This window comes from Diadema antillarum, unplaced genomic scaffold, assembly GCF_040938485.1.
Source record: "Diadema antillarum isolate AM-2024a unplaced genomic scaffold, OU_Dant_1.0 seq00000788_RagTag, whole genome shotgun sequence".
Taxonomy (NCBI): domain Eukaryota; kingdom Metazoa; phylum Echinodermata; class Echinoidea; order Diadematoida; family Diadematidae; genus Diadema; species Diadema antillarum.
In genome coordinates this window covers 553,181-566,642 of record NW_027271676.1, presented here as the reverse complement: position 1 = coordinate 566,642, position 13,462 = coordinate 553,181, and positions in this window count along the sequence as shown.

Genomic DNA, 13,462 nt, shown 5'->3' with positions numbered 1-13,462 from the left:
TTTTTTTTTTTTTTGTTAAGGCAAATTTATAAGGAAATCTTTGGGTAACTACCCTTGGATAATATCCACATTCTTGATGTTAATAAGAAAGGAGATAAAACATGAATACTAAAAAATGCTCCGAAAAAATCGTGAAAGCCCCTGTAGGCAGAAAAAGCAAGCAAAAAAAAAGTTAAGAGAAAAGGAAGATCTTATTGTTTGTTTGTTTGTTTGTTTTTTACCAAGCTGAATTAGGTTTCGTCTTGAATTTGTTCTTTTTGTTAAGATCTTGGAAAAAAATAGCACGTTAAATTTTGGTTGTTTCGAGACATTTTCTGACTTTTGAACGTAAGATAACACGACTTTCTGTGTTTTTTTTTTTTCAAACAGTGCGTTTTTGTGAGATAAACACAATGTATAAGATAAGTTGGAGCGCCAAATAGGCTCCTGTCAAAATTAAAACATGTTTCTACGTTCACGAAATAGCGAAGCCATGACTTTGGTCTTTTTTTAACGTTGCGCGTTATCGCTTTGTTCGCCTCAAAAAAAAAAAAAAAAAGTGCGCCGTATAAAAGTTGTTCCCACACGGTGTTTAACCGTCATACTTCATTGATTGGGTAATGGATCTGTGGTACGAAGTGGTACGACGCAAAAAACTGGATCGCAGGTGTGAACTTGTATGGCTGGCACACCAACGCATTATGGTAAACATCGTTACCTTGGAGAACCCTTTTCCGGACACCCTCAATTATAATAGTAGGGCCTATAATACATGAAATAGATCTGAAAGAGTTTATATCATATATCATTTCTTCATTTTGCTGATCGACATATTCAGATACGAAGGCCTGCAAACGTCGGCCTTATGCCAAAAGGCCCTTAACACATAGAATTTGTACAGTGTTAAGGGCCTTCTTGGCATTGGGCCGAGGAGTATACGTCATGCATGTTAGCTAGGAATGTATTGAAACAGAATTTGCCTTTAAGCCTTTCTGTGCAAGGGGCTCTGGACAGTGATGTGTACAACGCTAAGGGTTTTTCTCTTCTGTTTGGCACTTAAAGCACACATAGGGTTAAATCTCTCAGGACCACCATCATTTAAAGATTACCGTACTATATCCAGTGACGCTTCATGCATGCAATTCAATCGTTAATGTTAGGTCTTCATGTATACGGTTTAACCTTACAGCCGAGAAAAGTATTGTAGACCACGTGCTTGACTATCTGAATATTAGTGCATAGCAGCCTGTTAGTAGGCATAATATCAGCACTGGTTTTTAGAAAACGGAGTATATAGACTGTTAAAATACCTTCTTAGTGCGTATATCAGCAATGGGTGCATTTGACTATGAGTAAATGACAGGTCCTAAGTCTCAAACAGCCTTTAACCCCTCCCTGCAAAATGTGTAGGCTATGTTCCGTAACTTAAGGTTATCACTTTAAGATGTAACTTGATTTTCAAGAATGAGATTAGTCAAGGTTAGATATTGGAAGGATCAACACCAGCGGCAGAGGATAATTATAATCAACCCTGTTATGTTCGATGAACAGGCCCAAACAGGCCCTGTCCTACACCATCGTATAATAGTAGGGCCTAATTTAAGCAAAGTAAGTTAGTAAATAATTCAACACAGTGTATACATACAGAATAAAGTGGACCGCCAAAATAACTTGAAGAAATAGAAAGACAAAACAAAACAAAAACAAAACCAGTTGTTGCGTTATCAATTCCCACAAGTGATTTTCACTCATTATTTAGGCCATGGGTTGGTCTTTTTGCTTTGAACTGTAGATTTGCGGCGACAATGACGAAGAATAACAGTGACAATAATTTTCCTAGTTATCATCATAATGAAACTATGTCAATGTCACAGATTGGCGGTCATTATTTGCGCAACCTCCTCGCAAGGTGAAACGGGCGGGGGAACGGCGCATAATGTTAAAGGGATCATTATAGTTCTGGTTGAGACCTAACTTGGGGTTTCTAACATTTTTAGTGAAATGAGAAACCGGTTATAAATAATATGAAAGAGCATGTAGGCCTAATTCCAAGAGGGATTCAACATTTATTTGATGAAAATTGGTTTTGAAATGACTGAGATATCCAAAACAGAGCGATCCTATAATAAAAGGTGGGACCCATGCACATTTTATTAGGATCCCTTTGCTTTACTTTGTTTTTGGATGTCTCAGCCATTCCAAAGCCGATTTTCATCTAATAAACTTTGAATTCCTCTTATTACAGTATGTTCAGTATCACTTCATAAATGCATGGTTTCTTGGTGTGTCACAAAAAAAAAAAAGTTAAAAGCCCAATCCTCATCTCCACCAATACTAAACCATCCCTTTAAGGTAGACTGCAAACATTGTGTATACAGCGGTGTTTATGTACTGGCTGCGCTTATTGTTTGGTAGTGTGAAGCAAAGCCCTGCCCAATATTAATGAAATAATAAGAAAGAAAGAAGAAATACATAGACAGAGCAGGCATGGAACATCTATAATTTCACACTCTCCGAGGTTCTTGCGTATAATATCCATGCCTTGCCTACACGGTCGTAGACAGTCCACACTTTCTTGTATCTTGTGTATTGATGTGCGATGTATGCCCGTACAATATGGTCAGAGATGTACAGGGCGCATAGCAACCGTGAGCTTGCTAAAACTCCTGTTACTGTCCAACAATTTAGTCTTTGAAATCCCCGATAGACTTTGTGCAGGGCTCACCGGGGATTCCTGTAGGCCTATAGGTGCCTGCCTTGAGCTGCTGGAAAAAACACAGTGTCCCACAGTGTGAGAAACACAGTGTGAAACACAGTGTGAATACAGTGTGAAATCTCTTCACACTTTTAAATTCGAGCGTTTTAACAGTATGAACACAATGTGAGTCATCAATTCACAGTGTGAAACAAAGCATCACTATATATGTGAACATTCTGTGAAAAACACACCACAGTGTGAAATCATCTTCACACTGTTAAATTCGAGCGTTTTCACCGAGTCGACTATGTGAACACACTGTGAACATGGGACACTGTCTTCTTTCGAGTAGGGTGAGGGTTAAGTTGAAAATGAGATGCCAGACAGAATTAAGAGTGCTAGGCCTAAAAGTTACACTTATCCATTGCATTTCACGCCGTGAGACGAGAGAGGGAAAAAAAGTATATTCATTGGCACTAACATGCGTTCGAAAAAGAATGTAGAGATTGCTGTTTTTGTGTGTGTTTTTTTTTTTCTGTTCACATTTCTCTTTTCTGGAATGCACAGTGCGACTGATAGTAGGAGAAGAAGTCAAATGTGAAATGTTGCAAACTTGGAGCAAACGTGTTATGTCAAACAATTATAATCCCAGTTTATTATTAGTCTTTTTCACGGAAGACATGCATATGCTTGAAGAAAAGAATACATTGTGAGATTATCATTTGTTATATAAGATTCCAGGTTTCATCCATGAATTAAAATCTGCACCATTGTCTGCAGTCGGCAGATTAAAATTAAACAAAAAGGTCGACAAAGCATCAAATTAGTACATTATCAATAGCAGATTTGTTGCGACTTTTTACTTTGCTGTTTCCATACTAAGCTGTTTTGTACATTCCAGGAGCAAGTGAGGTGTCACTTTAAAGATGATTAATCACTCTTTCTTATGGTGTCATACATGATGAAGACAATGCTGATATACAGTGTAGGAAAAAATAGATATACTAAACTTTTATTGCAAAACTTATTTTGAGGAGTTTATCTAAAATTCGAGAATTTGTTGTTAATCAGAGTGGAAAAAAAAAAAACTAATGGGACCATTATGTAGACACCAGTGAAAATATTTTGCAATATTCGGCTGCATAGAGCAGTCCAAGGATTCTCAGAGTGATTGTCGTTAATAGGAAGGTTCGATAAGAAAGTTTCGTCTTTCCGAAATATGCGTATTCGACAGTCTTTATATTCGTTAATTCTAAAATGAAATTGGGGCTCAATAATCCGAGCATTTGTGACAATATCCCGAAGGTTTGTAAGTCTGAAGGTTTGTCAATCCGAAAAATGGAAATAAAAAATGTTATTCCGAAGGTTCGTTAATCCGAAAAAAAAAAACGTTTCGTGAATCTGAAAATGGGTGAAAAAGTGCGTATTAACGAGCCTTCCGAAATTTCGTTATCATGGTTATTCCGCAGGTTCGTTAATCGGAAAACGAAATAAGATTTGTTAGTACACATTCATTTTCGGATTAATGAACCTTTGGAATAACGAATTTTTGGAACAACGCCATATTATTATGTTAGGATTAACTGACCAAGTTTCATTTTCGGGTTAACGAACCTCTAGGTATAAACAACGTACACGTATGTGTTTCAGAATGACGAACATGACGAATATTCGGAATAATGAGCCTTTTCAGATAAACGTACCTACTGAATAACGAAAATCATCAGAGCTAGCAATGACTAGAGAGAAATAAATTTCAAATATTGGAGGTTATGTGAGATGACTTCTAAGAATTAGCTTTGCAAATGATGGTTACACAGCTCAATGACTTTCCCACGAACAGTAGAATAAGTGGTATTTAGAAATCCTGTCACGCACTAGTTATGCACATGATATCATTTTTTTCCCCATATTCTTCAATTGACATTAGCATATACCGCTGTTAGAGAGTTTAGTGACATTGGTCAAATCTCCTGTCGTTTATTACTTACCTCTCTTTTGAATTGTTGTTGATATCGATTGAGATCAAAATCAATAGGCCTATTCGATTACACTTGAAATAGACAAGAAAGAGAACGAAAAGCATGGGAACATACTCGCAAACCAGGATCGGCAATGAATCGACAGTTTCTTTTATGCATGTTATAGGAAGGTCGTGCAGCTCTACACATTTTGGGGCGGATTGTTTGCTTCCATCATTGCACCGTATCGCGATTAACATTTGGACATTACCAGTCAAATAACATTCATCGCAAGAAGGTAATGTCCCGTGCAATTGCCTCGTCTGCAGTTATGTTCGCACGGACAAGTTCATGAATAGCCATCGGTCATGCAGGGATGGATCAGAGCATGCGCAAAGCTCACTTGCGCAGACGACATCGAATTTACTCTCCTCAAGGCTTGATTGAAATGGAAAGATATCCGTTATAGAATGCTAAATAGCAACTCAAGAGTCATCAAACAAAGTGCAGAAGGACAGGTAGAAAGATCAGCGTCCTCTTGAAAGAAGTTCAAGAGAGAGAGAGAAAAAAAAACCATATAATGAGCTAATCAAATGGTCATCTACAGCTAAATTTACTTTAAATAATAATACAATCTAAAACCTATCGAAGTATATGAACATGGTTATCAGAACTCGGAGTTAAGAGGTTAAAAAGAGTTGCTGCCAATAAAGTGAGGTGATGAGGTGATGATGTCATTACAATGGTTCCCTGTAGCCTCCTGGGTGGCACATTATAACTTCAATTAATTATTAAAACAATAAGAAGAATATCCTGTATTCTTTGCTTCACATTACTGTGATAGTGTTTTGCTCAAGACTGATGACTGTCGAGGCTATTTAGGGATCTTTGTAGCAAACGTATCCATTCCATATTCAACCACCCCCCCCCCCCCAAGAAAGGAAGATGATACTTTATAATTACCTCAACCCGATGGTTAGGTGATGTCATGATCACAATCATCGGCTTGTGTGAATGTATATAGCTGGTTATACGATTGTAATTATGTCTCCTGAAATGTTTTGATGTTTGTTTCATATTGATGGGACTCAAGCCTACCACACTGTTCGCTACATTGTACCTTTAATTCATCAAAGTAAATCAAGTGGTGGAGGAGTTGAAATTATCCTCAAACCCCGTCATTCCCCTTGGCTACCTCTGTACACAGTAGGCGCGGTCAGCCTGGCAAAAGATCGAGAAGATTAAGTTCGCGATCTTTAAGATCTCGAAGTTTTGCCAGTGTGACTCCAAACTTACCGCGAAACTTCCCATTCCAACTTGGGATATTTCCCCATTAGCCCGCCAGACTTCTCGATCTTTTGCTAGTCTCACCGCGCCTTTCATGGCGCCATAAGGAGGTGCTTTAACATCCTCACACGGTATAAAAGAGTTAATCCCGAGGTATGTGGCTGTAACTATGACTGAAAAAAAAAAGAAACCCATAGTACTTATATTCGTGTACTTTCATACAGCTCCAAAGCTATCCCCGGACCGCAAACAGTATAAATGTAAAGCAGTGCAAATACACCTGTATGCCTAGCCCAAACTATTGACCAAGTGATTTTCCTGTTGAAAGAGAGAGAATTCAACACTCTTACGTACATTGTAGGCCTATTTAGATTGAAACCACGCCCTTTGATTCAGAGGGAATTTTACCACAAAAACATTGAAAGGGGATGTAGGCAAGGCGACCCACTTCGCCCTAGACTTACTACTATTATTTGTGGAAATTTGGGGGATGTTAACTCAGAATTCGCAGTTGGTGAGGTGCCAGGTAAAAATGTCAGAGGTAGAAATGTCGGAAGTTAATATGTCAGAGGTAAAAATGCCAGAAGTAAAAGTATCAGAGATAAAATTGTCAGAGGTGAAAATGTCAAAAGTAAAAATGTCAGAAGTAAAAATGTCAGAGGTAAAAATGTCTGAGGTAAAGCTGCCAATGGTCGAAATGTCAGCGGTTGAAATGCCAGAGATAAAAAATGTTATTGGTAAAAATTTAAACGTAGAAATTTAAGAGGACGAGGTAAAAGTGCCAGAGATTTTTCTTCATGTGTCTGACACCTTTCTCGCAACGCGCGCTTTTTGTGCCTTCTCCTGAAAAAAAAAAAAGCATAGGGGAGACCGGCGAGAAATATGGGACACTGTTGTAACTTGAAAAATGCTCGGTCAATCAAAATTCCAATTATACCAGTAAAAAGATAAGCCTCGGTACACCCCAAAATAGACATATTAGCCACTATACAGTTCTGCAGGTAAGTTGAAAAAAAAAACCGTTTTTATAACCAATTTATAAACAAACCTACCATTTCCATACCATTTTTTTTTGTCAAAAATAATATACAGGCATCTTCAACAACTTATTATTCTATCCGAAATACGTCTCTTATAAAAAGCATTCTGTTCACAAATTATCTTTTTTTTTGTCTTATATCTTAATTAAAAGATGTTTGTTTTATCACCAGTCTATACTTTGTGATAATTTTAGGGGTTCTTTTTGATCATGGTTGTTCCATTTCTCCCCTCTTGATGTCCCATTTCTCCCGGGGATGTCCTATTTCCTGCTAAATTAAGGATTTAAGAAATCATTAATTACACGAAAATTTATAATATATCACCGAATATTATAAACTTCAGAATCTACAGTACATAATCATGATCATGATCTAGCTTGACAAAATAATTTAAAAGTTACAAGGAATCTTTCCTGATGATGCAAAATGCATCCCCCAAACATCTCTAAACTATTGCAGATGTTATGGAGCATGTATGAATTGTCAAGAATGAAAACTGCATTCCGTCACGATCAGGACGTACATGTACAAAATATTTCCCTTGTTTTCCTCACTTACATGTAGAATGCATATCGCCTCACCTGGCCTCTTTCTGGTATATCGGAAACATATCCATTGGGTTATTATGAGATAAGAGTGCTTATTATCGGCATTAAAACGATAAAAGTACACGCGCGAGAAAACACGCAGAAAGGTTTTATTGCACGTGTCATGTAAAGGGTGGCAAAATTGCAGAAGTCACCCCTGTTTTCAAAAAGGTGATCCTCGTGAAATTAGCAACAATCTACCAATTCCTATCTTGCCTATACATTTCAAAATACTACAAATAATGTATAATAAACCCGATTACTTTTTTTTTCAAACTAACCACAAAGTGCTCATTGAATGCGCCATGTGATACTTGAACCTTGTAATAAAATATTTTGTAAGAGCTTACTTATGTCTGCCGGTACATCTACTGTAGTTTGTTTGCTTTCGTTTTGTATTTTTTCCTCTTATATTTATGTCATGATCGGGCCTTGCGAGATGAATACAAAACCTGCATGAATTTGAGAAAATAACATAGAACAGGTGAAAAATTAGCGGTTTGCTTAGACTACGCCTCATTCACTTCTTCAAACTAAATATTTAAAAGAAATGAACAATATTGACTGTATACTAGCCTCGACTAACATTGACTAAAGCAGAATTCTGACATTTTTACCTCTGACATTTCTACCTCTGACATTTTTACTTCTGGCATTTTTACCTCTGACATTTCTACTTTTGATATTTTTACCTCTGACATTTCTACCTCTGACATTTTTACTTCTGACATTTTTACTTCTGACTTATTTATCTCTGACATTTTTACTTCTGACATTTTTACCTCTAACATTTTTACTTTTGATATTTTTACCTCTGACATTCTTACCTCTGACATTATTACCTCTGACATTTGTACCTCTGGCATTATTACCTCTGACATTTTTACCTCTGACATTATTACACCGAACCTTTTGTTCAACCCCATTTCGATTTCGACCAGTTATCATTATAATTGATGTTTTATTACCATGTATATTGGGGGGGGGGGGTTGCACATTGTTTACAAGATAAAGGAACTTGTGTTATTATTTCTGATGTAATATTCATATACGAGAAGTTTGAAAATAATTAATTGAATTGAATTGAATTGAAATGGATTGTTTTCACAGAGAAGAGGAGTGATCCAAAAAGATGTGTTGTGATTTTAATTCAACCACAATTGTTGGTACAACGTTCCCAGCAGGTTTATGTTTATGAAGAAAAAAATATGAATACTATGCAGATGAGAGATACATTTATTCAGCACCGAGTACTCTTAGCAAGTTTAATCTAAAGTGGCAGTTACTCCAACATAATATTTGTGTAAACAATAAAGAGAGTTAATGTAAAAAATGGAATTATGGTTGAAGATTGTAACTTGTTTTTGTTGACATTGAGGCAATAAGCTAAAATGCTTGGGAAAATACTACAAGCATCGCAAGTGAAGTCGGTAACTGTAGATATGAAAAAAAAGTGGTCACTTAAGTTTGAGGAAATTGAAAAATCTGTTCAAAGTTATATGATTTTGAAAATTGTTATTTGATCAAAACACTGTGCCATAAGAAAATGTTCACTTCATCGTCACAGTTGATGATATACTGTACATTGTACAGTTCAGGTTCTGCAAAGAGAACACGTCTGCAAACTGTTCAGCAAATGAACCGGAATTAGAGGAATTGGTGAGTTCTCAGAAATCATTCGGCCGTGTTTGGGTATCATTATAATAACTTCAGGTGGGAGGGATATGATAAATGGGACACAGTCATGTGAGAAGGGGAATGCTTTTATGATGACATTAGTACAACGCTGTTATAAACATTATTGTATATGCTCTTTACTTATTATCTGCGTTTTATTGACTTTGTGATGGTGATATTGCTTCTTTGTTTCAAGAGTTCCTCGTTTGATTGCTTTTCCCTATCATAATTCCCCCCCCCCCACCGATATCCTCACAGGAGTAGATGAAGAATCTTCGTGGGAAAGAACGTTCTGTGTGAGACAATTGAATCTTTTGGAGAACGGAGATGAAAGGAATAAAATTACAAAAGGGATTTTCCCATCGCTTATATTACTGACGCACGTCAAGGTAAGCCCCAGACTTCCAACGGTTCCCATTTAAGAGTGAAAACCTTTGCCTCAACCATTAGAACAGATAACAAGGAAATGGGTACTTAAAATCGTATCAAACCCTGTCTCTACTTTACATTTGATGGAGAAAAACATGAAAGTAGAAGTGAAGTATGCAATATTGTGTCGATCAAGTCGATCAAGTAAGCAAGTTGGGGAAGAAACAATGAACAGTGGTGGATCTACATTTAGTTCAAACGATCACCACTGATCACGAATTTCTATACGGAGGAATAGTAAATAATATCATTTTTGATTTGCATTTCTATTATCAATTTAATATACGCCCTCACAATTAATTCATCCTCGTCCACTTTCAGATAAACCGATTGCAATTACAAAATGATTTGACTCAAATAACGACACTTTACAAAGAAAATTTCAAAACAGGTAGTAAAATATTGGTGTTAGCGTTCGAGTTTTGTCTGAGCGTGGGAGAATTTTGGTTGTATCCATTTTTCCCCTCAATTATACGTATATCAATACACCTGTCCCATAATGTATCAGACTGATTATTATGGAACGTACCGTTTATCAGAATATTGGGGGAAAAGGAAAAAAGGTTATTTCGAAGGTTTGTAAACCCTGAAACAAGGCCCGTTATACCGATGGTTCGTCTCTTCTTTCTTTTTTGGAAAAGCGCCCAAAAACAAAACAAAACAAAACATAACAAGCAAACAAACATTTGGATTAACGAACCCTATATTTCATTCTTTGATCAACGAATACAGTATCAAAGTATTTGTGTGTTTCGGATTAAACAACCTTCGGAATAACGAACATCGCCCGTTATATCAATGACAGCGATGTTTATAAGTTTAGTATAGGCCTCCTTCTCGAACTAGTCTGCATGGAATAGGTAAGTAAGTGGAACATTGTCATTTGTTGCTTTGCCTTTCCTTTTTATAACATTGCTACTTTAACCTCGCACAACTTTGAAAATTTTCATGCCACTGGCAAACGTGCTGTGTTTACGGATTGTCAAAAGTTGCCCGTTTTCTGATACGTAGATCTAGATCAATACAGCGATTACATCTAATGGGGGAAAATCATGATAGCACTATATCCGTGTGGACAAAATTTTTTCCCACGCTTTACAGGATTGTGAGGGTGGGGCTTTATTCCTTTTTCTATCGGGGTGATCAGGCAACCTCCCTTCCCGCACTCCTTGTGCATGTACAGGCTAAATGACATAGAAACACATATACTTAAACTTGGCTGGATACCTCGCGATTCTTTTCTTACATACAAATGAAAAATATTTAATACATCATGGCATGCTGTGTTTATGATCGAAAATGGCAGGTCAAATGAAAAGCTTTTGAAATACTATAAAAGCACCTTGAAACGGTTCAAGCGAACAATAAAGGGAAAAGAAACACGTTCGCTCACCGTCATAGCCTGTACTTCTTTTTCAGTCCACAAAAAGGAGCCTTGATGCATTACCCACGGTAGAACGATTGAACATGACTCCGGCAGGCCTGTATGTTGTGAGAGTTAATAATCCAAGAGAAAACGAAACATTTTGAACAAAACAAAGTATCCCGCATACAATGCATCACATTAAAGCCATACTTTTACATGATATTGCTGTTTCGATAGTTCGATGTTGGAGGTTTGTTTTGCGCGGACGAAATCAGACACAGTTGATCGTTCTGACAAACTTCTAACTTATTCTATCGTTCAAACAAATCTTGATAAATACTTGAAAACGTTAAGATACAACTGTTTTCTTATGCCGACTTGTCTTTCTGTTCATCACACTCTATGATTATTCTAAAGATAGAAGTTCAGCCATGGCGATATTAGATTTTTCAAAATCGAGCTTGTGATGAAATAACACTTGTTCTTAAAGTGATAATCATGTAATATCAATCACATATCCATCGAAGGATCTGCTGTTCAATTTACATATTGCATAAATCCTACATTGAGAATTCTTTTATTTATTTTTAGCGTAACTTCGTGAGTGTTGCCAGGAATCAGTGATTAAAAGACATAACACATGCACAGAGACTCCAACCCCAAGCACCTTCTGATCTGGAGATTCTCCCGCCTGAAACCCCAAGCAAACGGGAGACTCCAAGTTGATGTGTGCGAAGCGTCAAGTTCCTAGGGTTCTAGATGCTCTCTGGTGCTATCTATAAGGCTTATTTTTGCAACATACGATAGCAATAAGTAAGAAATCCTTTCCAACGGGAGACATTGAGCCAGAGCGGGAGAAATTAAATCTCAAACGGGAGAACGGGAGATTTGGTAAAAATGGGTTTTCCGGCGGGAGATCTCCCGTCGAAAACGGGAGAGTTGGAGTCTCTGCATGCACGAAAACACACACGCACACTCAAGCAGCAGCAAAGAAGCAACGCATGAAAAACGCATGAAAACGCATGAAAAACACTATACAGTGCACTGTAAAAACATCGGTGTTATATTTAACACCATGGGTGTTAAATCTAACACCGATCAAATTTCAATAGAGGACCACACCCACAGGTGTAGAAAATGCACTGTGATGGTGTTGAAAAGTGTTCACCTGACACTTCGTGGTGTTAATTTGACACTGTACTGGTGTTAATTCAAAAATGACACCACATGGTGTTGATTTGATATTTGTTGGTGTTAATATCAATGGTTTAACACCCGTCCAGCTTCAATAAGAGACCACACCAGCTGGTGTTACTGTGGTGTAAATTTGTTTTCACATTTTTTCAAAAATCTAGTATTTTAATGTAAAATTCTTGATCGTCTTGTTTAAATTAAAAATCAACAAGAAGTGCAGTTACTAAGAAACTCTTCAAAAAACAGTTTTATATTTGGAAATGACACCCGGAGGTGTTAATTTAACACCATAAATGAGCACCGAAAATCTAACACCAGCTCGGTGTTCACTATTTAACACCGGACTTTTTGCAGTGTGGTGTAGCAAATTAAACTTCCTCGCCACCTTGCTGTCTAGATGATGATAATGATACTATGTACGTTAAGAGGAAGAATGATTTACCCGCTCATATAGTTATTCGGTTAATGTCCCCGCCTTCTACTTGTCAAATATCGTAACTATTATGCATGCTGTGCCGACATGTATTTCATAGCTACGCATGTTACTGCAGAGAGGTTCATTCACACTCTCCGACTGATCGGCCTCCAAATCACACATCCCATTAACAATGGGACACTTTAAGATGGAAAGAAAACAGAGTTGTCTTTCTTTTGAGATTAAATAAGGCACTCGAGTAGGATTAGCTTCATACACATTTTGTGTTTACGATATTTTTGTGAAGACTCGGGGATAAGGACGAAGAATGACTATGTATGTATCAGATGCATGCAGAGTTTCACCTTGCATAGTGAATCTCTGACAATGAAGTTGTTTTCGTTTGCCGTGGCGCCACGCTGCGCAGCCTAACGCCATACTGTCTGCACAAATAGTTGCAAAGGCTACCTAGATCCCGTTGGTCTGCGTCTTTTATCTCTTTTCCTGTCCCTTCCTCTCATTTTCCCTTGCTCTTTTTTGTCAAACGCAGTACGTTGGAGATTCTATATATATAGGCGTACACGTGTATAGCTGTACGATTCTTGGAGCCAGAGTTCATAGTGTGTTGTCCCTTGCTAGGACAACACTTTAATTGAATATTTTGCGAAACATATATATATACATACATATACACACGAACATCGGAGTGAAAGTAATAGTGAATTCCAAAGAAGAATGGAAGAGTGGAATGCTACTTTCTACATTCTTCTTCCTCCTATTTAGCTCAATCGCAAGTTTCCCAGTTAGCGCCACAAGCCAAATTCAGCCA